The sequence below is a fragment of the Equus quagga genome, chromosome 17 (genome assembly GCF_021613505.1).
Source record: "Equus quagga isolate Etosha38 chromosome 17, UCLA_HA_Equagga_1.0, whole genome shotgun sequence".
Lineage (NCBI taxonomy): Eukaryota > Metazoa > Chordata > Mammalia > Perissodactyla > Equidae > Equus > Equus quagga.
In genome coordinates, this window is record NC_060283.1 from 2,420,874 (window position 1) to 2,425,488 (window position 4,615).

Genomic DNA, 4,615 nt, shown 5'->3' on the forward strand with positions numbered 1-4,615 from the left:
GAACGGAAACTAAAACCATGACGAGATGCCATTGTACATCCCTTCCAATGCCGTAATTAAAAAGACCCGCTGTGGCAAGGGCTGGCGAGCGTGTGGACAAACCGGAGCTCGAATACGTGGCTGATGGGAATTTCAGATGCCACAGTCACTTTGGAGAACAGACTAGTGGCTTCTTAAACGGTTCAACACACCCCTCCTTACCGGATCCAGACTCTCCCAGGGATTTATCTAAGAGAAATGAAAGTGTGTGACCATATAGCGACTCACACACAAATGTCCATAGCGGCTTCGTTTGTAACAGCCCCAAACGGGAAACAGCCCGGACGTCCACCAGCAGGTGGATGGACACGCAAACTGTGCTTGCTCCGTGCAGCGGGGCCCTCCTCAGCAGCAAAGGGGAAGGCACTCCCGAGACAGCAACACCTCAGATGGGTCTCAGACAGACCACGCGAAGCCAAAAGACCAGACCAAAATGAGTATGTGGTCTGTAATTCCTCTTCTTTGAGAAGTTCAGATAATACACAGTGACAGAAAGATCAGTGGCTGTGGGGACGAGGTGGGTCAGGCAGTGGAAGGAGGGAGGAATTATAAAGGCCTGAGGAACTCTGGGGGCCGTGGATGTGGTTACTGTCCTGACTGTGGTGCTGGTTTCATGGGCAAATACAGGTCAACATTCGTCAAATTAAACACTTAAAATGTGTGCATTTTATTGTACCCAATTAGGCCTCAGTACAGCTTTTTAAAATATATGCCTTCCTTGCTGCGTTGAAATACACATCACATTCACCATCTTAACCATCTTGAAGGGCGCAGTTCAGTGCGTGAAGCGTGCTGATGGTGCTGTGCAGCCACCACACCGCTCATCCCCAGCACTCTTTTCATCTTGTAAATTTTAATAATAGAAAAAGACTTGTCTAACTTCCACGTTCCCGCGCCCTCCCTTCCTCCATCGCCCGGGCCAGAAGGGAGGCTGCTCTTTTCTGTCTTCAGAGAGGCCTTCTCCTCCTTTCCTCGGCCGTGCTCAGGCCTGTCCACTCAGGAGTAGAATGGCCTGTGATCCCAGTCTCCTAGTTTGCTTCTAATAGTCACTGATGTTCTCTCTCTCTCTCTCTCTCACCAAACCTGACTTTCAAGCCAAACGTCTTGTTGAAAAATCCTGTTTTGAATATGACATGATGAATGTGACCTCTCGTGACAGTTAACTTTGTATGTCAACTTGGAGGATGTTTGGGGAGATTAACATGTAACTGTTGGGGCTGGCCCCGTGGCCGAATGGTTAAGTTCGCACGCTCCGCTGCAGGTGGCCCAGTGTTTCGTTGGTTCGAATCCTGGGCGCGGACATGGCACTGCTCATCAAACCACACTGAGGTGGCGTCCCACATGCCACAACTAGAAGGACCCACAACAAAGAATATACAACTGTGTACCAGGGGACTTTGGGGAGAAAAAGGAAAAGAAAATAAAATCTTCAGAAAAAAACATGTAACTGTTAACGCAGATTGCCCTCCATGATGTGGGTGGCTCCCTTCCAATCAGTTGAAGGCGTGAATAGAACAGAAAGCCAGGTCTGCCCGAGCAGGAGAGAACTCTCCAGCAGAGGCCTTAGGACTTCACCTGTGCTGTCAGCTCTCACGGTCTCCAGCCTGCTGGCCCACCAGCTTCCAAAATGACGTGAGCCAACACCTTACCATCAGGCTCCTCATATGCATACAGATATTCATACTCACATATGTATGTGTGTGTGTGTGTGTGTTGGTTCTGTCTCTCTGGAGAACCCTGACTAATACAACGAGCAGGGAAGGTAGGACTCGAGGGTCCATGAGCCCCGGGAAAAGGAACCACAGAGAAGTGACGTTCAGCGTGGAGCTTTCCCTGGACAGATTTCTGCCGACTCCACTGTGCATGTGTGGAGTGAGAAACCAGGCAGGAAACAGCTCCTCGAAGCCCAGAATGCCAGGGACTGATGTCAGCAAGCTCACGGTGTGCGAGGCGGCCAATGCGGGGGCCCGGGCTGTCGGCCGAGGCTGGCCAGGGCTACCCTCGCAATGAGGACGAGCGAGAGACTCGCCTCAACTGAGTCACCGTGACCCGCTTGTACCTTTCCTGTGGCTAGAAGAAAATGTTTTTGGCTCTGGAGGAAGATGACATCACTGAGACTCTTCCCCGATGTTCATCCACTGCATCCGATGCAATCAAAGCTTGTCGGGCCCTGGCTCTGCCCCTCCACACGTGTGAGCTTGGCGAGCTGCTTATTTTCCCCGAGCCTCGGCTTCCTCAGACGAGGCCTGGGGAAGGGGTGACGCTGCTGGTCTCACGATTGTCGTGAAGAGTGCCTGGCACCCAGGTACCAGAGAAATGATCACTTTGCACACCCTCTTCTCTTCCTCTCTCCATCCTCCTCTTAGTCCCCAAACTAAGCATAAAGGCCAACTCTGAGGATGTCTCCCAAGCAGGATGTGTCAAGGGTCTGCTCTGGGAAAGCAGGGGTTTGATAGGGAAGGGACAAATGAGCAGACAGCACCGTGCTAGAGCATGCGGCCACACAACGACAAAACCTCCAGGGAAGCCGTGCCTTGTTCCTGCGTCTCCACGTCCAGGGCTGCTGCAGCCCCCAACCCGCCGTGAGATAACATTCTGGGCTGAGTGGAGAGCAACGTGACGCTGCCTTATCAGGAAGAGCAGCCAGGCCATCTGTCTTCTTAGAAATTACTGTTCTACGACCAAACTATGAAAATTGCTGTCTTAGCATCTCGATGCCGGAGGTCCCTAGATATCATTCTCCCACGGTCAGCATGGAAAATTTGCTGTGCTCTGCACAGGACGCTCCAACGCACTGACTCACCCCACAGAGCCCAGCTCGAAGGCCCTGCTCTCTGCAGCTTTCCTGACGTCCTCCTGCTGCCCTGGAAGTGCTAAGTTAATTCTCCTCGTAATAAAGGGTCCGACTCTGTTCTGTGATGTTTGGCTGCTGTCTTAAGCAGTATCTCTCCTCCTTGCCTTTCATCCCACATCTGGGCTCGCTGATAAGGAGGTTGGGTGCTCCCTCCTTTGGTGCTAGTGAGAAATTCAAACCTCATGACTTCCCATCCATGCGAGGCAAGCCCACTCCTTAATAAAAGCCCCATGGCAGCCCCTTTCCTGCAGCCACCCTGCTCTCCCTAGAAAGCCACACTATGTAAGTGACAAACCTTTTCACACTTAGTTGGCATGTGTGTGGCATCACCAGTCTTGACATTGGAACCACATTTCGGGTGGGAGTTCATTCTCTTTCTTCAGAGTGACCACAACACACCCCCTTTCTGGTCCAGCCACACTTTCACGCAGAAACCACGCCACTGATTGCAGCGGTTTCTGTGTATGTACAGACCTGTGTGTGCAGCTGTGTGCACTGCAGTAATCACTAAACCAGCAATTATATTTTCAAAAGGAAAACAGACACGTGACACGTGCCCACTGGCTTAGAATCATGTTCCTTTGAAAGATGGGACCCAACGATCGGAGAGGGTCAGAAACGTGTTCAGGGTTGATCCTCTGCTCAGGCTGGGGCTGTCCACCCACCTGGGCAGCCCAGCCCAGTGTCCAGGCTGGTAGCCATGGTACCACATAATGCTACTTTTATATCTTTGTGGATTGATCAGGACCCCTTGAAGACCAGGACAGCATCTCAGTCAGCTTGGTTTCCTCACCTGATAACTCATTGTCAGCGTTCCAGAAAGATGTGTCTGTATTGAGCAGAATTTCTGGAACCCAAGGGTCTTGAGGAGCTTTTCACACTTTGGATGAACCAAACTCTTCCTAAAGCCTCCATCAGCTCATTTACAGGCAGATGGCAGCTCGCTGGAAATGCAGACCTGAGGCTGAGGCCGATTCTGTGCTGGATCTGAGGGCACTCCCGTATGAGGCCATAGGTCAGGGCCTGGCAAACATTTTCTCCAAGAGCCAGATAATAAATGTCGCTGGCTTTTAGTGCCACATGGTCTCAGTGGCAACAACTGAACTCTGCCGTTGTCACAAAAGCAGCCAGACGATCCGTAATGGATGGGCTGACGGTGCTCCAGAAAAGTAGTATGTATGGGCGCTGAAATTGGAACATCGTATGATTTTCATGAATCACAGAGTATTATTCCTCTTTTGAATTTTATTCAACCATTTAAAAATATAAAAACGATTCTTACGCTGTGGGCTGACCAGAAGCAAGGGGGCGAACAGGACGTGGTCTCAAACCCAGGCCTGGAGGTCATGGTCACGTCGTAGGGAGTGACACCTCTCCCAACAAAGAGGCTCTAGGACCAGGGAGAGCTACTGAGCCTGAGAAGACATCAAGGCAGCCAGAATGGCCCCTCAGCACTGAGATGTGAACGGAAAATCAGATGCAAGCAAATGCTGGCCCCAAAACATCCACACCTTAGAGACGTGAGGCCAGACTGGACGCAACAGGACCAGATGCTGAGCTGGACGTGGTAGGGGTGGAGGGGCAGCTCCCCAGGCCCGAAAGTGGGGCAACACCAGGCTGAGTGGGCAAGATCCCCCCTCCCACCACAAAGGGGCTGAGGTCCACACAGGAGTGAAGGACCGCAGTGGGGGACCCAGCCAGCTGGCAGGGAAGCTCAAGTCC